Raw genomic sequence first — 23,086 nt, 5'->3', positions numbered from 1 at the left:
TGATCTTATTTTTTTTTTTATATATCGTGTTTAGTAATGGGTTATTAGGGTTTCGTTTCATCCTGGGTTTTTAGAAGATGGAATAGGGTGTGGATAATTCCCTATTTTTAATTTTCTAAAAATTTGGGGTGTGACATATAGTGTATGAGGTATGTTCACCTATTTGGGTACTAACAATCACCAAATTTCTCTGCTTTATAAACATAACACAGAGGGGTGAAACTGGTATTTAAAAAGTCAAAACCAAATTCCTTGGATATGCTTTCTATAACTTTCAAACTGATTTAGATATGCAACATTTCAAAAATGATCTGCCGACCATGCAATTATTCTGTTAATACCACTTCTGCTGCTAGACATGCAACATTTCAAAAATGATCTGCCGACCATGCAATTATTCTGTTAATACCACTTCTGCTGCTAGACATGCAACATTTGATTTTTTTTAATCTTTTCCAATATGTAACTAGGGCGTCTGGTGAGGACAACAAACTCCCGCTTGGTGTGCGTCCTGGTGTTGGCCTTTTGTCCTTGGTGTCTAGGTCGTTCTTTGGATGAAGGAGCGGCATCTAAGATTGCCACAATTTCTTTTTTTCTTTCTTGCGATCCAGTCCTCTTATAGCTTGATGTATTTGTCAACCCGTGTGTACAGGTCTTCCAGTTTCTCAAGATGCTCTTTCATTAGAGACCTGGCCAGTAGAGTGTGCTTCTGAATGGCGTTGGTGAACGCTAAAATGGAAAAGGACTCCTTGAGGCCGCTCTCCATTGATAGTAACTCCATCTTGAATCACCCTAAGAAGGAGTGGATTGACTCGTCACTTTTCTGGGACAGTTGAAAAAATGAATCGAGGTTGGCCTGTTTGCGTCTATTATGCACATACTGGCTCGAAACAATCAGTGAGTTTCTCAAAACTTTTGATTGAATTTGGCTCGAGTGTGTATAACCAATCAAGAACTCCATCCTTCAGGCTAGCTGGGACCAAACGACATTGTAGGTGGTCCCATTCTTGAGCACTATAGAGTGCTAAGCTTTGGATGTAGCGGGAGACATGCCGGGCTAGGCGGTGTTGCCATCATACATGGCAAAGGATGGCTGGATGAAATCCTGAGGGGACGACTTGCTGAGGACGTCTGCTGTGAATAGAGAAGCGCGGTATGTCTTTAGCATCTTCTGGACAATCTGGGTGGCATCCCGCTTCACAGTGTTATGGCCAATTCGTTGGGAGAGCTCGTTGATTTGTTGGTTCACCTAGTTGATGCCATCCTCAGTGGTGCACCATTTGGGTTCGGGTTGTGCCCTGATCTTTCAAGGTTTGGTTCTCCTGTTGAAGGAGGCTGATGATATCGTTCATTACGCCTACCTAGTTAACCAAGTTTTTTAATTGCTCACTGTAGTTTTTCCATGCTTTGTGGTCTTGAAAATTGTGGATTTTGTGGAAAATTGGAATTTGAGAGAGTTTAGTGGACGAATTTTCAAGTCTTTTTTCCCCACAGACGACACCAATTTAAAGGGAGTATTTCTACTAGAGCCTTACAGTTCGTGGTTTGATGGGGAAAATGGTATTTGGGATTGATTTGACTGAGCTCGAGTTTGGATGCGAGCTGCCTATGTATCAAGTTCTTTAGGTGAACATGAATCAAGTCAGACGTAATTCCTCTTCTGTTTATATTACCAACCTGTGTGCCTCTCCTCTTTTCTTGCGTCCGCTAAGGTTCAGGTTTTGAAGTCACTTGATGACCCTTGCTAGAATGGCGTGGATGCTTTATGAGGGCGTGACTGAAGCTTGGGCATTAATGGATATATATGGTGACAACTAGGGCATCCGTTACTAGCCGTTGGGGTGATGGATGGTGTGAGCGTTCTGGATGACACGAGACCGTTGATGTGACCTGCTTGTGGAATAGCTTGACTTGTATGAACTGGTCAGAAGAGAACTGGGCATGTGAGTAATTGAGATCGTCATGCTGTGGTGGACACGTGTCTAATAAAATCAGCCTACCTATATGGATAAGTCTGAGAAACCTATGTAAACAAAAATTAGTTAGTTGCTTAAAAAAAAAAAAAGTTTCCATCTAAAGAAAATAAAAATAAAATAAAAAGTTAGAACTCCAAAAAACATAATCAAATGAGTCAAAAGCCAAAACAAAATGGCTAATGATGGAAACAAAGTGTAGAAGCAAAGTAAGAACAAGGTTTTATTTAGTTATATATTTTGAAGACCCTATTATCTCAGACTTGTCTTTTTGAATATCCATTTTCTTCATTCTTTAACTAACACCTACACCTGTATCATCTAATAAAGACATCTAGCTCAATTAGGAATATGTTGGTGTGATAGTAAGTGGTAGATGTGTTTGATCGACCTCGACTTCTTTGGATTGTCATTAAGATTATGAAGAAAACGTGTGTCCACTACACACTGGAGTTAGCAAACTTCAGTGGAAAAATCAGAGTGTTATGTGTCTTGACACATTCCTTGTGAGAACCTACTTAGGCACGCTACCCAAAAGTTTCAGAAACGGACCTGCCATTGCATTTCATAGCATAATTCACTGTATGGTTGTTTATTTTAAGATGATTTGATTATTATGCATGTATTAATTTAGGAGTTAGATTGATAAACCTTGTTTAAATACTAGTGAGATGTATAGATTCTGAGATGAAATTATGGGACATTACTTTTATTTCTTAGTTGTTGTAATATAAATGAAGTTTGGGAGTATCTTCTCTGGAAAACTCTCACGGCTATAACTCGTCCACTAGGAAATTCCTAGTGGTTTAAGATTTTATTGCATATGGTCAATATAATCGCACTCTGCGAAACGAGATTAGTTAGGACCACATTTTTGGCCACTTATCTGTTTTTATTTCTCATATTTTCTTGAGGACAAGCAAAATGTTGTTTGGGGGTGGTTGATAAGCACCCAAAAGTGTAGTTTAAACCCCTTGATAGTATTACATTTAGGCCATGCCAATTATGTTTATAATAAATAAGAGTTAGTATTGTTTACGAGTTTTTGTGTATTTTAGGTCTTGAAGCTGATTATATGCTTAAAGATGTCATTTTGTATGGAAAACGAGTCAAGATGATTGCTGAGAGAGTTCTATGTTTAAAGCCCCAGAATCAAGAAGAAAAAGCCTTTTCAAGCCCAGTCAAAGCTGAGAAGTCAAAGTCAATTCGGGTAGAAAAAAAATGAAAAGCCATCAAAACTTCAAAGCTCTTTGGACTTGCACCTCAGAATTAGGCCTACTTTATGTCAAAATGACCAACTCGGAACCAGCTTTACAATGGACCTGGCCTTGCCCCAATTAGAGCTATAAAAGTGGTTGAAAAGGGTACTGAAGTAAGTTTTAATAGCTATGGCCTCTTTAGAGTTAACCTAATGGAGTTTGGGCTCACATTAGAGACCAAAGTCCTCCTTTTTGGCTCATGCACGAAAATGTAACCCTAACCCTCTTCTATATAAAGAGGGTTAAGGCTAAAACTTAATACTCCTCTTCTAGCTCCCATTTCTTTAGTGTAGAGTAGGATAGTGTAGTTTAGGGTTAAGTTTTGTAGTGTAGCTTTCATTAAACCTTCTTTAATAAAACTTTAGTTCAATTTCAATTCTTGTCTTTATTATTATATCTTCCTTTTTAGATATAATTTATGATAATCGATCTAATGAATCAAAACTAAACTTCCATTAGAGGGAGGTTAATAAAGTTTTAAGATGACTTGATTTGTTTAGCATATATTTATTGATTAGGGTTTAAAGTTTGAATTTGTCTTGACTTAGAAATAAGAAGAGAAAAATCTAAACTAGAGGATTATTAGTTTTTCCATGAGAATGGAAAACGAACTTTCCTCTCATGCTAATTTGATTATGACTAGAGATGGTATAATTGAATTAGGGATCATAAAAGTCTAAGATTTATATTTAAGCATTTTAGTGAGAATATAAATATTAGGGTTTCTCAACAATTTAGTCTAACACTTTTAGGAATTGAAAAGTAGATTTAATTCTCTCTGAAACATTCTCTATCTTTGATTCACATCATTATATTGTTAGTTAATTTAGTATTAAGATTAAATTCGTAGAATAATCATATTCGTAGAATTATATTTTGTTTTTTTTTTTGTTAAGTGAAAATGTTATATTTTCTATAATGTTATAAGTCTATATAACCCTACTATATATCATGTGGAGAAAACTATAAAAATTAACATTGAAAGTAAAAAAATTACATTGTTTTTTTTTTCTTTGTTAAGTGGAAATGTTATTGATAATGATAACGAGTTTCACAAATAATTATGATAAGCGTGTAACAAGTTGCGCTGCAAGTCCTTTTTTATTTTGTTTTTTGTTTTTTGTTTTTTTTTGGGTTGAGAGGTAAAGGAGGGAGAGCTTGTTTAAAATTTGAGTGTCAAAAGAAATAAAAGAGGGAGAGTATTGCAATGCAAACCAATGTTATCCAAATAGTGAGGGTTTATTATGGGTTATTAGAACTATACAAACTGATCAATTGGGCTCTAGGCCTTTGGCTATTTGTTTTAGTCTCATCAACCCATCAAACATTCAAAGTATTTCTCTAATTTATATCTATAATAACAATGAGGGGTAATAAAACTGGTTTTTAAAAAAAAAAAAAGGGGACCAACTTATTTTGTCTCGGGTTATTAAAATTGAAATCGTGAGTTACTTTATACTGAAATTTGTCCTCGTGAGTTACAAAAAAAAACGGTGTCCTCTAGAGTTGTTTTTTCCTAAAATTGGTCCTCCGGACTCTTTTCTTGTACTAAAAAAAAGAGGACCAACAATTTAAGAGCAACCCAAATATGTTAGCAGGACTATTTTTGTTTTTTGTTTTTATTATTTTATTACCCTTTCTATGGTTTCGACCTAATAGTTTTCTATAAATATAAGTGATGATATCTCTCGATCACTTTCTTTTTGCATGCAAGTAGGGAATTTATAAATAATGAAAAAAATATACAGCAGGAAAAGTTTTACATGCTAGTAGGAGCTTAGTCTAATGATGAACCTAAACAACTCTATAGTATGTCCAGTATGGGAATTCTATTTTAGATATAAAAATAATTAGGTCAGCTCCAAATAGTCTCCCCTAGGTTGATAGTTGCTCCCTTTTTTGCCACAGCGTCAGCTCCAAAATTGGCCTCCCTGAAGTGTGAGAGAAGAACCAATGATATAGTTTCTGAGTCGCTCTTTTCCATCTTGCCTTCAGTTGCCCAATACCGCAGCTATAAATAGTGCATTCGTCAACTACAAATGCCAAAGGTCGAATTGTGTGGCCCTATTGAAAACCGTTCATGCTATAAACAAGGTTTTAAACTAACTATGTTCTCTATCGGTTTCAAATACCAGTACTAGTATACCAATCAGAATCCATTGTCATCCTTACTTCCTTAGCAAACAGCTTGCATGCATGCTCAAATAATGACACACGAAGAAGCAAAGTAATAATGATGTACTCAAATAGGAAACAACCATCAATATGAATTATTTCAAAGCACACTGTCAAAAGCATTCACATTGCTTACTGAGAGATCACAAAAGGATGGAGGACATGGACGTCGACATTGATGGTTCAGGATCAAGCACATCAATAACTGCGGATGCTACACATTTGAAAAGGGAACAGAGGTCTTCAGAGGATTCCTGTTTCACTGAATAAATAAGATCAGTCATGCATGGTATCCATAAGCAAGCAACTAAACCATCAACAATTTTGAGTTAGTTGAGTTTCCATTAAGTGGAGAGCAAAGAAGGGCGAAAATCATTACTGCAATCAATCTGAAAAAAGAACCCGATACTAAGGTGTTTGGTTAAATATAAATGGACATATATATATATAACCCACCAGCATGCTATCTCACATGTTCTGGCCTGGGACTAAACTACGTCCAATTTTAAGCTAAAACACTAGTAAATTAACAAGTAATGAACCAGCATACCTTCCTTCCTGTACTTAATAAACCCATAGCTTCTTGACAAAGCCGAAATTCCAAGAACAATGGAGTACACAACAGAGATGTAGAAGCTCTACTATGAGTGTCAATGAAACATTGACTATAACAACATTTATAGATGATTATAACAATATTTATAGAAGATTCAATTGATATGAACATTATTTAATAAATGTGCCAATAAACTGGACATAAACTAGAGGACAGAGTTTAGAATTTTAAAGCAGAAAATTAAAATAAATGAGGAGCAAGAGAAAAGACAAACGAGAATTAATTGACTGGACAGGGAATCACTCTTGTAAATTCAACGAGTTAAAAGTGTTAAACTCTTCATTTCTGATTTATTTATTGTTTACCTTTTATTTTATGTGTTTTGTTTTCGATAGAAACTCCTCATTTCTGATTGTGCCACACGCCCACACTACCACGTCTCGCTAGTGTCACATAGCTCTTTTTTGTCTTCTGTAAGTTTGACCATATTCATATCTTCTAGACAAACTTATATAAAAGACACACAAACAAAATCAGGAACTAAAGTACTAAACGATCTTTATCAAATGTGTAGTATATTTATGGTTTTTATATATTGCAGACGGAGAAACATAAGTTAAATCTAAGTCTAGCAAACAAAAGCACCCAAGGCCAGTTTGTATTTGCTTTAGATATTCTGTTAAGATATCTCCTTATGAAAACTTGTTGGTGAATGTCTCATCTGTCGAAAAGGCACTTGCATTGGTTCCAAAATTCGATTACTGGTGAAAAATTGGTAGTTGTAGACTTGTAGTATAGTAGTGATGTGCGTAATATGTAGCTGAAAGCCTGAAACTAAATCCCAATTGTACAGTACGTGGGAGCTGCATGCTGAATTTCACTATCCAGATTTCACGCTAGAAACTAAACGAGGGAAAATCTGAAACATCCTATCAGTAGACGTAATAACTAACTTATAACTCATTGTTAGCATTTCCGCAACATTTTTTTTTTTTTTTTTCTTTTTCAGTAACAACATTCATACCACCTTTTTCCTGCTCAAAGTGTACAGAAAATAGGTTCATAACAGATCGAAAAGTACTTCCAATCAAGAATTTTGAGTGGAATCATCTTGCATATTGGTATCCCATCATAGAACTTCTCAAGTCTACCAAAATGTGACCATCTGACTAACAACAACAACTCCATCTCCCAACAAGTAACAAGATTATATATAGGACTCTATTGTCTGGTCAGCTGGAGTTAAAAAAACATTGTACTATATATCTGCTTTGTGATTCCTATTGGCAAAGGCAGCATCAATGTCTTCGTCAGCTAAGTTTGTTGTTGACTGTCCAACGACATTGGGGGTCTGAACTCGGTGTTCTTACATGTCCATTTTTCTTATCTGTTATCCTTCTCTTTGAAATGGCAATGGCAATGTCGTTTGGGAAGAGATCCCCCAGCACAAAAGCATGAATGATAGTGGTAATGAATAGAGCTGTTACTGTGAGAGTAGAAATGGCAGAGAGAATGATGGACAGAGATTGAGTTACTGGGTTTTTTACTTCGTTTGAATATTTTATGGTTGCTATTGCATCCCCCGTCATTGGAAAAGTGTAAGCCCACCATGCCAAGGAAAACTTAAATCCTCGGAAAAAGTTAACGCGGACAGCCTACAAAAGAAACAGAATCAAGCTAAGTGAGAACAAGAAGCTAGCTACAAAGTACACACATAACAAAATGCTACTAAGCCTATTTTGACCAGATCAACATGACGCCAAATGAACCACTCATAGACCTTTTATTATTTTCCCTCATTTTCCTATATCCAAAGGGAAATAGATGGTAAAGGTAGATAGACTTACTAGTGTGATGTACTAGTGTTACATAAACGAATGTGAAAGCGTGATAATTGGACAAAGAATATTGAATGTGGTGATAGAAATCGACAAAAACAAATCAATTAAAATAGTTACCAATGCAAAACGAATAACCAATAGAAGTGAAGACGAGATTTACGTGGTTTGGCATTAGCCTAATTCACCAAGCAAAAGAGGAGAATTTTACTAATCAAGAGATAAACAAATAGAGTACAATCACTCACAAACAAATCCCGAAGAATTCACAAACTCTCTCTCACAAACTTGAGCATAACAAATCCCACAAACCGGTCTCGTATTTATAGAGGTCGTGGGTATCAAATTAGAATCCTATTTAGAATAGGAAACCAAAACCAAAACCAATATGAATTTGGTAACCGTATACCAACAATTCTCCACCTCGGTGAAGATTTATCCAAATCTGAGCCGATCAACCGAATAGCAAATCCCTCTTCAATGCACAAATGTCCCGAAGGACCAAACACGACTGTACCACATAGTGGATGCCTACATACCCTTGTTAAATGATCAAGCCGACCGTAGTTCACCAATGCCCCTAAGAGCCAAATCATCTCAAATGAAGGATATGAATCAAATTCAAACAATGTTGAAACTTGATTTCAGAAACCACTTTGGTTAACATATCAGCTGGGTTCTCCTTGGTGTCTATCTTAGTGAGTAAAATATCACTCTCCTCTAAAATTTCTCTGACAAAGTGAAAACGCACATCAATGTGCTTCGTACGGGCATGATGAACTTGGTTCTTGGCTAAATATATAGCACTCATGCTATCACAGTGAATCTCGAGCTGACCCTGCACAATACCCAGGTCATCTAACAAACCTTGTAACCAAATAGCCTCTTTCATAGCCTCAATCACCGCCATATATTATGCCTTTGTCGTAGACGATGCAATCAGACTGCAAAATAGACCTCCAACTTACCGGAGCACCAGCTAAAGTAAATACATACCCAGTAGTGGACCGGCACTTATCCAAACCACCTGCATAGTCAGAGTCCACATAACCCACACAAAGCTTACTAGTATCCATCTCAAACATCAAACCAACATCTACAGTACCAAGAATGTACCGTAGAATCCATTTCACAGCTTGCCAGTGTTTCTTCCCAGGGTTATGCATACTAACAACACTAATAACTTGTGAAATGTCTGGCCTAGTACGCACCATCGCATACATCAAACTACCAACAACACTTGCATATGGAACATGAGTCATGTACTCACACTCCTCATTGGAACTCGGAGACATAGTAGCACTAAGTTTAAAATGAGGGGCAAGAGGTGTACTCACAGACTTAGTGTTCCCATCAATACCAAACTTCTGTAGTACCTTCTTCAAATATGTCTTTTGAGACAAACAAACTCTGCCTTTTGCTCTATCTCTCTGAATCTCCATGCCAAGAATCTTCTTAGCTTCACCCAAGTCCTTCATCTCAAATTCGGGGACAAAAGTCATTTTAAGTCGATCAATCTCGGTCTTGTTTCTTGAGGCTATAAGCATATCATCAACATACAAGAGCAAGTAGATAAAAGAACCATCATGTAGTTTGCGAAAATAGACACAATGATCGTAGTGACTTCTTGTGTACTTGATCCCTAGTATAAACCGATCAAACCGCTTATACCACTGCCTGGGAGACTGTTTCAAACCATATAGCGATTTTTTCAGTTTACACACCAAATCCTCTTTTCTTGCAACTTTTAACCCACTTGGCTGAGTCATATAGATCTCCTTTTCTAAATCACCATGTAAAAAAACAGTTTTTACATCGAGCTGGGCTAGCTCCAAATCATACTGAGCTACCAAGGCCAAAAGGATGCGTATGGATGAGTGCTTCATAACCAGAGAAAACACCTCATTATAGTCAATCCCCTCCCTCTGAGCGTTGCCTTGTAACGTAACTCATTACTTAGAGATCCTTCTTTCAATGCAAACACCCATTTCCCGCTAATCGCCTTCTTACCCTTAGGTAACTTTACAAGCACCTAGGTATCATTCTTATGAAGAGATTGCATCTCCTCATCCATAGCTGTCTTCCACCTTTCTGACTTGGAGCACTAGATTGCTCCATAATATGAGGAAGGAACATCTTCATCAAGACTTTCAATAACAGGAAGTGCATATGTAACGTAATCGTTTAGCCAATACAATGGGGAAACATTTCTCTTAGATTTACTAGTTGCAATAGGCTCATGAACCGGAGCCAAATGACCAACATTCATCTGCTCCTCTAATGGAGTCATATCCTCTGCACCATCATTTGTTCCATCACCTGTAATCACTATTTACTTGTCTTCAAATTTGGAACATCAACTCGATCGACTACCCATGGTTGCCAATCTACTAGATACAGAACCATCTGGACTAGGTGAAGACGCATCAATCTCCACCTACCGCAATACCTCTTTGGCCATACTCTCCACCTGCTGAGAGTCAGTAGACTTCAACATAGAAGCCTCATCAAATGTCACATCTCTGCTCAAAACAAATTTCTTATTTTTTGGATCCCATAGCTTATAACCTTTAACTCCACTTTTTAGACCCACAAAGATAGCTTTCTTTGCTCTAGGTCCAACTTACCATCTTTGACATGAAAGTAAGCAGGACACCCAAACACACGAAGGGAATCATAATCCTGAGCAGGTTTACCAGACCAAACCTCCATAGGAGTTTCACCTCCAATTGCAGCCGAAGGCAACCTGTTAACAAGGTAGCATGCATAACTCCACGCCTCGGCCTAAAACGCTTTGCCCAATCCAGCATTGGATAACATAACCGCACTTTCTCCATTAGAGTACAGTTCATGCGCTCAGCTACCCCATTCTGTTGCAGCGTACCTTTCACTGTGAAATGCCTCTCTATTCCCTCATTCTGACATACTTGCAAGAACGGATCACTCGTATATTCACCACCATTATCAGTTTTGAGTCTTTTGATCTTTCTACCAGTCTGAGTTTCAATCAACTTCTTTCACTTCACAAAGATATCTAGGACTTCATCCTTGTTTCTCATGGTATATACCCACAAACGCCTAGAGTAATCATCAACAAAAGTCACATAATAATGTTTGTTCCCTCTAAGAGATGCATTCATAGAAGGACCCCAAACATCCGAATGAACATAATCAAAAGGGTTTCGCGTCAGACGGTGGATAAGCGGTGCCAAACTTTACCCTTGTCTGCTTGCTCAGAACACAATGTTCACAAAAATCCAACTTACAAGTCTTAGCACCTTTCAACAGTCCTTGCTTTATTAATGTTTGCATGGACTTCTCACCAGCATGTGAAAGACGCATATGCCATAATCTGGTGGCCTCCTTAGCAACTGCCTCTGAATGCTTAGTAACAACTACTTCTCCACTAACTGTACCACCCTTCAAATAGTACAAGTTATTCTGATGTATGCCTTTCATGATAACCATTGCTCCAGAAACTATCTTTAGAACACCACTGTCAATGACTACCTTGTAGCCCTTAGCTTCTAAAGTACCAACAGAGATAAGATTCTTCTTCAAAGTGGGAATATATCAAACATCCTTTATTTCCTTAACCGTTTCATCATACATCTTGAGACAAATATTACCCATCCCCATAATACGACAGGGTTGATCATTCCCCATCAACACATCACCACTTTCAATCTCCTTGAAACTTGTAAACCACTCCCTTACGGGACAAACATGATAGGTAGCACCCGTATCCAAAATCCAATGACTGGAATCAATGAAACAAATACTCAATGTAACAGGAAAAGAGAAATTTGAACTATCAGAATCATTACCTCCTTGAGCAATATTGACATTAGACTGTTTCTGCTCAGTATCTTTCTACTTGTGTTTCAACTTCTTGTAGTCCTTCTTCCAATGTCCAACCTCATGACAAAAAGCACACTCAACACGGGCTAGATTTCGCCCTCTCGACTTGGAACGAGATTTACTTCTTCCACCACCAGAGTTTAGGTAGTCATTAAACCTCCCTCTTACCACAAAAGCAATGCTCGTCGACTCTCTTCACTCCTTTTCATTGTTGTTCATCATATCCCAACTTGTTAACGTAGACTGCACCTCAGAATAGTTCAAAGCTTTCTTCCCGAATATAATGGTGGTTTTTATATGCCTATACTCCTCCTTAGGAAAAGATCTCAACAAATAGAAAGCTTTGTCTTCATCCTTCATTTCTTCTTCAATGTTCAACAAGTCGGTAAGTAACTTGTTAAACTAGTTCATATGTTGGGACAATGAAATACCTTCTTTCTTTCTCATATCATACAACTTTGATTTCATAAATGCACGACCTTCTATTATCTTATCTAAGTACTTCTCTTTAAGGATTCTCCAGATTTCCTTGGCCGAAGTCTCATTAAGAACAAGGTACTTCACATCCCTAGCCAAACACGATCTTATGATACCACAAGCTCGCCTATTTTTCTTAACCCAAACACTTTCCTCTATATCCGATGGTTTTTCATCTAACACATCATCAAAGTCTTGTTGGCATAGTGCATCTATAACTTCACAACGCCATATACTAAAATTGTTAGATCCATCGAATTTCTCCACATCAATCCTTGCATGGTTAATATTCAAAGTCGTAAGAGGTGATTTCTCCTTAGACGTCATAGAAGTAGTATCCGATGGAGGATCCATCGCCATACTTTCTCAAACTTTCATATACCACAAAACAATTAATAAACCAACAAAAGAAGCCCTAGGTAGAACCTTGGCTCCGATACCAATTTGTTACGTAAAAGAATGCGGAAGTGTGACAATTGGACAAAGAAGATTGAATGTGGTGATAGAAATCGACAAAAACAAATCAATTAAAATACTTACCAATGCAAAGCGAATAACCAATAGAAGTGGAGACGAGATTTACGTGGTTTGGCGTTAGCCTAATCCACCAAGCAAAAGAGGAGAATTTTACTAATCAAGAGATAAACAAATAGAGTACAATCACTCACAAACAAATCCCGAAGAATTCACAAACTCTCTCTTTCTCACAAACTTGAGCATAACAAATCCCACAAACCGGTCTCGTATTTATAGAGATTGTGGGTATCAAATTGGAATCCTATTTAGAATAGGAAACCAAAACCAAAACCAATATGAATTTGGTAACCGTATACCAACAACAAGAACAATGCCACGAAGTAAGAAATCCTTGATGCGTAACCAAAGTCGCCCACAATCCTTGCCCATGCCACAGAAGCAGAATTAGGGGCAACAACAAACAAAAAGAACATTGGATGGAGATCCTTTGGTAGTGTGTCATTTGTCAAAAGCCTCTGATATAGAGTTACAAATAGAACTGCGTAGTGAGCTAGACCAACAGCGAAGAAAAAGATGGCCCCTTCTCTAAATTGAGATATGCGCCTACGAAGTTCCCAACAATTGAGAGATGGTTTGCAGGACTGGACACTTTTGAGAGCTTCCTTCCACCTCCTGACATCCATTGCCTGTAGATTTTAAGTTCGAGACAGAAGATCAGAGTCATAAGAATATACTAGAGAGGTGTGGGCAGGTTCTTCTCTAGAGAAATAGAAGGTGGTATCCCCAGTGCTAAGAACAATAAGGTTATCCATGGGGCAAAGAAAAAGTTGATACGAATTGGATGGTAAAATTCACGCCGGACAGCTTCAAAGTAAAAGATGATTTTAAGAGAGTAGATGAAAGACACAGTGGCAATAAGAACAGCAGAGATGGACCAGAGGATGAGATTGACATCTAGGTCTATGTTGAGGAAACGCGTTGCCGAAGAGGTTGCGATGGTTTTCCAAAGGATAGTTTGGCTGCTAAGACCAAGGCAAACACCAAATGAAAAAACTGGATAGTGGAGAAGGAATGGCCACTGCAAGTCTTCTGGAAGGACCAACTCCTCTGTAGCCTGAAGGATGTAAAACACAGAAATTAACAAATGTTCTTTGCCCACTGTACTGATAATATCAAATTAGAAAATATTTTCCATCATTTGTCTTTACTGGAACACACGCCCCTTCATCCCTCAAATAAATATTATTAGATAAAAGTATTGAACGGCCAACATGTTTTGAATGTTGAATAATGGAGTGGTGACGTACATAACATGAATTAATGCACGGTAAACTTGTACTTGTGTATAATTTTAAAGCGAAATGATCCAAAGGGAAGGTTGGAAAAGGCCTCTACTTGTCTATCCTTCGGTCTATGGTTCATGTTGTGAATATGACAAGAGAATGCGGAAACAACGTTATCAAAAACAAATAGATCAACCCTACACAAGGATTGATCTTTCTTACTAGACAAGACTTCAACACCCTCCAAGTAATATCCCAACACTTCTCAATGTCAATAAACAAGCATATAAAGTAAAACAATTAATGTAAAAGAAGAAGAAACTACAAGACGAGATATATCGTGGTTCGCCATTTTGCCGACGTCCACACTGCGAGTTCCAAGCTTTACTAGATGTCCGGAGTAACAAATTACAAGAGCTCTCAATTCACTCACAAAGAATGAACACTAAACTCACTAAGAATTGCTTTATTACAATCTCTCTCTTTATTGGTTTTGGTTAGGTTAGGTTTTTACATAAAAAATCTATATTTATACTGTTTCTGAAAACTTCCGAAACTAGTCAAATTCGTGCTGAAGAACAATGGAGAGAAACGGGCGCATTCTTGACTAAAAGGCAAAAATGAACAAAGCAAGGTTGTTTCTAAAGTACTAGAAGTCGCCAAAGGCATGAGCATGGAGCAAGTCCAAAACGCACCTTGTTCAGCATACATAGATTGCATGGGTGTCTAATTTCTAGTGCTATATCACCATCCATAACATCCCGTGATAAAGAGAAAAACGTCTTTTTTTCTCTACATTCTCCACCTCAGTGAGGTTTTAACATATAAAACCGAGCCAAACACATCCAGTAAGAACAAATCCATCCAGAACTCGCAGTCAACCGCCCCTAAGGGCCATACCCACAAAGGGCTCTTTCAAGCATGTATGATTTGGAGCAAGTCCAAACAGTGTTGGAACTTAACTCCAGTGACAACCTTTGTCAACATATCAGTAGGATTGTCATGGGTGTCTACTTTCTCAAGTGCTACATCACCATTCTCAACGACATCCCGTATAAAGTGATAACGGACATCAATATGCTTGGTCCAAGCATGATGAACCTGGTTCTTCGCCAAATGAATAGCACTCTGACTATCACAATACAAAGCAACACTGTTCTGCTCAATATCCAAATCATCCAGAAAACATCGAAGCCATAGTGCCTCTTCCACTGCCTCTGCCACTGCCATATACTCTGCCTTAGTAGTAGATAGAGCAACTGTAGCCTGTAGCATAGACCTCCAACTAACCGGTACACCATTCATCATAAACACATAACCAGTAGTCGATCGTCATCTATCTAGATCACTTGCATAATTTAAATCCACATACCCACTGACATAACAAGTGCTTCCATCATAAACTAATCCCACATCCAAGGTATCCTTCAAGTACCTCAATACCCATTTCACTGCTTTCCAATGCTGCTTCCCAGGATTTGTCATATACCTGCTTACAACACTAATTGCCTATGAAATGTCTGGGCGTGTGCACACCATAGCATACATCAAACTGCCCACGACACTTGCATAAGAAACATTAGCCATATGTTTTTGTTCCTCCACCAAACTAGGAGAGAACTTAGCTGAAAGCCTAAAATGCCCAGCTAAAGATGTAGAAACCGACTTTGCATTCTCCATACCAAAACGAGAAATTACATTCTGAAGGTATTTCTTCTGAGATACAACTATCCGTCACTTCTTCCTATATCTGTCAATCTTTATGCCCAGTATCTTCTTGGCTCCACCTAAGTCTTTCATCTCAAACTCAGAGCTAAGTTGAGATTTCAACTTGTCTATCTCTACTATACTTTTGGAAGCAATAAACATGTCATCCACATAAAGCAGGAGATAGATGAAGTCATTACCATATACGAAGCTTCCACGAAAAGTAAAACACAACAGTCATATTTACTTCGGGTGTACTCATGTTGCATCATGAATGTGTCAAAGCGCTTGTACCATTGCCTTGGCGATTGCTTTAAACCATACAGTGACTGATTCAACTTGCACACATGTTTTTCTTTCTCAGCAACAACAAACCCTTCAGGTTGTCTCATATAGATCTCTTCCTCCAAGTCCCCATGCAAGAAAGTAATTTTCACATCAAGTTGCTCTAACTTCAAGTCGAAGTGAGCAACTAAACTCAATAACACACGAATGGAAGTATGTTTGACCACCGGGGAAAATACCTCATTGTAGTCGACTCCTTCCTTCTATGAGAAACTTACCACTCTTGCCTTGTACCTACAACTGTCGGACTCAGGAAGGACCTCTTTCTTTCTAAACACCCATTTACTGCCGATAGTCCTTTTGCCCTTTTGCAATAAAACTAGGTCCTATGTGAATTTTTAATCAAGAGACTCCATCTCTTCTTCCATAGCAACCAACCAATCACTGTAATGAGCATCTCTAACATCTTCCTTGAAGCTATCTAACTCATCATCTTCGATATTCAGTGCATATGCCACTAAATCCACCTGACCATAGTGTTTCACCGGCTTCTCATGCCCATACTTATGCACTTCTTTAACTTGTCTCTTTGGCCTAGGGTCAGCCACTACAAGTTGCGGATGCTCTTGCTCTTCTTTCTGCTGCTGTGTGGTTCCATGATTTGGTACCTCATCATGAACCAACTAGTCATCTGCTACATCAGACAACTCAAGCTCAGTGGTTTGAACTTCTATAGACTCACCATTCTGCCAAGCTCTTTCCGGCTTACTGAAAGATAACATAGAAGTCTCATCAAAGGTAACATCTCTGCTGACCAGGAACTTGTGATATTCTAGACACCACAATCTATATCCTTTTACCCCATTTGTGAAGCCTAAGAATATGACCTTCTTAGCTCTAAGATCTAGCTTGCTCTCCCTTGCATGGTAGTAAGCAGTTGATCCAAACACTCACAAAATACTATAATCAACTGGGTTACCTGACCACACCTCATAAGGTGTCTTGCAATCTATAGCTGGAACTTGTGACCTATTATACAGGTAACATGCCATGGACACTACATCTGCCCAATACTCTTTGCCTAGACTGACATTAGACAACAAACATCTCGCTCTTTCAAACAAGATTCTATTCATCCTCTCTGCCATTTGATTCTGCTGAGGCGTACCCCTGATTGTCCAGTGTCTGGCAATTCCCTGTTGCAAACAAAACTCTTGGAAAAGCCCATAGGTATACTCAGTACCATTGTCAGACCGTATTGTCTTTACCTTCCTATCTGTGCGATTCTCAACCTTTGCCTTCCACTTCTTAAATGTCTCAAACACTCATCTTTCATTTTCATCATATACACCCACACATAGCGAGTATGATCATCAATGAATGAGACATAATAGTGGTTACCTCCCTTTAAAGCCACTCTGGAGGGTCCCCAAACATCCGTATGCACATAGTCAAGGATGCCTGTTGTCGTGTGCTTGCTTGAACTGAACTTGACTTTGCACTGCTTCCCATAGATGTAATGCTCATAGAACCCCATACTTGGCTTCTTCAAGTCCTTCAAGAACCTCGCTTGCACAACTCAGACAAACCTTTTTCACTCATATGCCCTAGTCGCATATGCCACATCTTAGTGCACTTGGAATCATCACTACATGCACCCACTGCTACACCGCCTATCACCGTACTACCCATCAAAGTATACAAGGTTTCATGTCTTTGACCCTTCATAACAACTAAAGAGCCACTAACAATCTTTAGGACTCCACCTTCTCCCACAAACCTGTGGCCTTTGGAATCCAAAGTACCAAGAGAAATAATGTTCTTCTTTAGCTCAGGAACATGCCTCACATTGGTTAAAGTCCTTACTACACCATCATACATCTTGACCCGTATAGTTCCAATTCCTACCGTCTTACAAGCAACGTCATTACCTATCAAAATGGAACCACCATCAATGCTCTCATAAGAAGTAAACCATTTTCTATTCGGGAACATATGGTAGGAACATCCAAAATCAAAAATCCACCTTTCGGCCATATAGTGTTGTGTGGACACACATCGTCCCCTTCAAAGCCAGAAGCAAAACTTGCCTCAACTTTCGCCTTACCTTTCTTCTTACCATTGCTCTTGTTATCTTTCTTCGGGTGAGGACAATTACTTGCGTAATGTCCTTTTTCATCGCAATTGTAGCACTTCACATGTGTTTCGACCAAATATGATCAAAACACTAAGTGTTGATGAAAGAGATGAAGTGAAAAAGCGATGGTGATCGAGTGAATGATGAGACTGTACCTTTTGGTTGCCTACGTACCCAAATTATCGATGAGATCAAGTCTCAAAAACGTAGTTTTGTATGAAAAATAGTTTTGTAGCTCAAGTAATTGCAATTGAACCTGACTTTTAACTGATGATTATCTCTTTGATATGAAACGAATCTAGACATAAATTAATGTACGTAAGTGGCAAGTCATGTGGCTAGGGTTCAGCCCTAGACACATGAGTTAATGGGTATGTACATTGATCTATGATATTGCAAATTGGGCTTTAGCCCTGTCGATTAAACGAATAAAGTAGATACCCTTACTAATAGACGTTTGCCACGTAGGTGGGGGTCAAAACAACATGTTTCAACGACTTCTTTGACTTGGACCTAGACCTCTCATTGCTTGTAAAAGCCTTTTCATACGACCTTCCTCTTGCCACTAGCCCCCGACCTGCATCAATGCTATTCTCAACTCGTGTCTTCTTCATCAACTCATAAGAAAGAAGCGCACTTTGAAATTCGTCAAGATCAACATCTTCTCTGTTCATAAAAGTAGTCATTAGATGCTCATAGCTTTCTGACAAAGAGAATATTAAACATGCCGCTTGATTCTCATCATCCATCTTCATGCCAACATTCAAATAATCCACTAGGTGTCGACGAAACTCACTAACGTGCTCTTGCATCGTTGAACCATCCACTATCATGTACCGATAAAGACGCTTCTTAAGGTACATCTTACTCGTCATGCTCTTGGTCATATACATAGATTCTAGCTTAAGCCAAATATCGACAGCGGTATTTTCTCCGATCACACTATACATAACCTCATTAGTAATACACAACCAGATTGATGAACAAGCCTGTAGATTGAACTCTTCCCAATCATCATTACTCATATTCGCAGTCTTTGAGTTAATCCCTTTTAAAGCTTTGTGCAAACCTTGTTGGATGAGGATGTCCCTTACTTTAACTCTCCAAATTCCAAAGTTATTCTTCCCCATTAAACTCCTCTACTTCAAACTTAACATTTGACATCTGGGGAGCCATTTTTCAAGTTACACACAATAACCTAAAAAACAATTTCACTTCGGAATTTTATCGAACACCTTGTCTACAAAAATTTTGAGCATTATAGTCCTTTACCAAAACTCAAAATCCTAGGTCGTAAACCTCACTCTGATACTAATTGTTGTGAATAAGACAATGCGGAAACAATGTTATCCACAACAAATAAATCAACCCTACACAAGGATTGATCTTTCTTACTAGACAAGACTTCAACACCCTCCAAGCAATATCCCAACACTTCTCAATGTTAATAAACAAGCATATTAAAATAAAACAATTAATGTAAAAGAAGAACAAACCACAAGACGAGATATATCGTGGTTCGGCAATTTGCCTACATCCATACTGTGAGTTCCAAGTTTTACTAGATGTCCGGAGTAACAAATTACAAGAGCTCTCAATTCACTCACAAAGAATGAACACGCAACTCACTAAGAATTGCTTTCTTACAATCTCTCTCTTTCTTGGTTTTGGTTAGGTTAGGGTTTTTACAGAAAAACATATATTTATACTATTTCTAAAAACTTCCGAAACTAGTCAAATTCGTGCTGAAAAATGGTGGAGTGCGGGCGCGCCCTCAACCAGGCAAACTCGAGCGCGGGTCGCACCTAAAATACTCGAAGTCGCCAAAGGTATGAGCGCGCCGCACACCTTGTCCAGGCATACATAGAGCGTGGGGGTGCCCTTAACACCAGAGAGAGAAAAAACATCTTTTTTTCTCTACACTTCACGTTGATCGGGTTTTGTTGTGAAGAGTTATTTTTCTTGAGGTGTTTTGGGTTAACAGTAAAGTTATGTCTGTTGTGAATAAAACAATGCGGAAACAACGTTATCCACAACAAATAGATCAATTCTATGCAAGGATCAATCTTTCTCACTAGACAAGACTTCAACACCCTCCAAACAATATCCCAACACTTTTCAATATCAAATAAACAAGCATATAAAGTAAAACAATTAATGTAAAAGAAGAACAAACCACAAAACGAGATATATCGTGGTTCGGCAATTTGTCTACATCCACACTGTGAGTTCCAAGCTTTACTAGATGTCCGAAGTAACATATTACAAGTCTCTCAATTCTCTCACAAAGAATGAACACTTAACTCACAAAGAATTGCTTTCTTATAATCTCTCTCTTTCTTGGTTTTGGTTAAGTTAGGTTTCTACAGAAAAAACCTATATTTATACTATTTCAGAAAACTTCTGAAATAAGTCAAATTCGTCTTTGAAATATGGTAAAAACCCGCGCCCTTGTTTGTGTCCGGGGCAAGAGGGACTTCAAAGGGACATAAGCTTGCATTTAAAGACTACGGATGTCGACCAAGACATGAGCGCGACCCGCGCCCTTGTCAAGGCAAGAGGGAGTGCAAGGTGCACCATATATGAGAAAAGCAAAAAACACCTTTTTTCTCTACAATGTCGCTAAGAGATCAATGATAATCTTATTGTGATGGTAGAGAACTTTCTAGTGCCACGGTTCTCTACTTTTTTGAATGCTTCGTATCAAAATTAATTGTGTGTTGCTAGTCTGTTGTCTTTCTTGAGCAGTTTGGTTTTTAATTGGGAATCTTAACTGTACATAATTTAAATGTTGTTTAGGTTTGGTGGTTTGGAGCTTAGTATGATATAGCTCTTGAGGAGTGGAGGTTTGGTAGTCCTTATCTTGGGCGATGGGGTAATTAATATGTTTTTTGTATATGAGCCTCCCTCTAATGACAACACTCTTAGGGAGGAGTGTAGCAATGTAGCATTACTTTGTTGTGATGTACTAGTCCCTTTAAAGATCATACTCTTTGGGGAGCTTATTGTATGCTTTTATACTTTGGTCCAGTATACAGGTGTGGTCTGCCTAATCCCATAATCTTTTTTTTTAAAAAAAAAAAAGATGTTTGGCGAAAATGTAAAAGAAATATTCGAGAACAAAGTTTAAGAAAATGATGTTTCGTTAGTTGTTATAAGAGCAGGCCATTCAGCAATTGAAAATATAACTAAAGATTCCAGTGGGAAAGAGAGAGTACCCTAAGAGTGTCCAGTTCTGGCCCTTCTAAGGCATCATAGTAGCGGTGCACTGGCAAATACTCAAGCCTAGCACTTTGTGAAGCACTCATTTCTGGTTCTGTTTCCTGTTTCCCAGACAGAGTTCTAAAACTCTCAAATTGAGTATCCTTCGGCTTATCAATTTTTGCATTATTTGGCTGCCGCAGACTAGGTTCTAAAAGTTCCCTCTTCCGAACTGCATCTACATATGATATAGGCTGAGAGTAAGACTTTACGATACTTGGGGTTCCCTGTTTACAAACCTTTGATGTGGCACACGGACCTGGAAACCCATTGTTGCCATCTGGTCCAGGTTCATCTCTAAATTGAACTCTTTCCACTTGCGAAGGAGAAGAAGGCATACTGATAGAAATAATATCATGTACATGGTGGCAGCCATTGGTTTGTGATGTGACATCCTGGATTTGAACTTGTGAGTTCGTTAAATAATTAAAACTTGACTGAAATTTTTTGTGTGTAAAGGATGACCCTAAACCATCTAAACAAAAATGTTTGGCTCATCTAGTTGGTAAACTAAGTTCACCCATAATTAAATACATGTACAAAAAATAATAAGAAGACAAACGATTTCCAATGAGATTCTAAGCAAACATTTAGTTTTTTTTTTGGTGTCTTGTCAAGTACTGTCTGTGTAATTTAACATTCTTTTGGCTAATGCAGATTAGCTTAAACAGAGGAGCTATGTGACGTGATAAGTATGTGGACCGCAACGTTATCTAGGCGATCTTGATAGAAAAATACATGCTTAGCATATAACATCATTTGATGTCTGAATTGTAGTTAGATTTGTATATCATTTGAGCGAAAATCAAGCATAAAATTTTCAGGGTACCTAAAAAACATGCTATTCAGGGTAGAATTATGGCCCTATTCAGGGTCTGACTGTCAGGGGCAGAAAGCAGTTTATGATAATTAAAATTTCAACCAACTATTTTTTCCATCGATTTCACCTATCACCTATCAGCACTCTGTATACCGATTACAATCCACGGTACTGCTTACATACTCCAATGACACATCAAAAAGCTAAATAATAACGATATGCCAAAAGCATTGCTTACACTGCCTACCGAGAAATCAGCGAAGGAGGGAGGACATGGACGTTTACACTGATGATTCACAGGATGGTGATGATGCTACACAATTGAAAAGGGAACGAAGTTCTTCAGGGGATTCCTGTTTCACTGAATACACATCTGTGGTGGCATCCATAAGGAAGCAACTGCATGAACTTTCATCACGACCAGCACAAAGAAAGGCGAAAGTCATTACTATAATCAGCATGCCATCTAGACATTTTCTGAGACCAATGTACGTTCAAATTCTAAACTAAAACACCATTAAATGAACAAGTAATGAATCGACATACCTTCCTTCTTGTATTTAAAGCCATCTTGAGTTCTTGACAAAACCGAGATTCCTAGAACACTGGAATAAACTACTTAACAGAAATGTAGAACGACTGCTATGGGTGTCAATGAAACACTGATTATAACATTTATAGAAGATTCAAGTGATATGAACATTATTTTAATAGATGTGCCAATAAACTGGAGATAAACTAGATGACAGTTTCAGCATTTAAAAGCAGAAAAATAGAAGAGGAAGAAAAGACAAATGAGAATTAACTGGGCAGGCAATCACTCTTGTAAACTCAACAAATAGAAGTGTTTAAACTCCTCATTTCTGATTGTCCCACGCACAAGTTGACCTTCCAAATTCCAAGGAATAAAGAAACTGATGAATGGCATTGACACGGAAAAATCCTCCCCAACAATTTAGTAAAGAGTCAAGGGCGGC

The 23,086-nt window shown here is 38.1% G+C and overlaps 1 long non-coding RNA gene and 1 pseudogene across 2 annotated transcripts; both read right to left on the bottom strand.

Moving 5' to 3' along the window:
* Positions 1 to 5,481: 5,481 nt before the first annotated feature.
* Positions 5,482 to 6,061, bottom strand: LOC147495127 (uncharacterized). The gene is made up of 2 exons (XR_015198087.1): positions 5,958 to 6,061; positions 5,482 to 5,669 (listed from the first exon to the last, which is right to left on the bottom strand). It is a non-coding gene; the product is annotated as an uncharacterized LOC147495127 (long non-coding RNA).
* A 6,656-nt stretch (positions 6,062 to 12,717) lies between these two features.
* On the bottom strand, positions 12,718 to 21,676 carry LOC147495126 (S-type anion channel SLAH3-like; annotated as a pseudogene). Its single transcript, XR_015200456.1, has 2 exons — positions 21,247 to 21,676; positions 12,718 to 13,730 (listed from the first exon to the last, which is right to left on the bottom strand). The product of XR_015200456.1 is annotated as an S-type anion channel SLAH3-like (transcript).
* Between the last annotated feature and the right edge of the window lie 1,410 nt (positions 21,677 to 23,086).

Source organism: Coptis chinensis, chromosome 6, assembly GCF_015680905.1.
Source record: "Coptis chinensis isolate HL-2020 chromosome 6, ASM1568090v1, whole genome shotgun sequence".
NCBI lineage: Eukaryota > Viridiplantae > Streptophyta > Magnoliopsida > Ranunculales > Ranunculaceae > Coptis > Coptis chinensis.
This window is presented reverse-complemented; position numbering and strand designations above follow the sequence as displayed.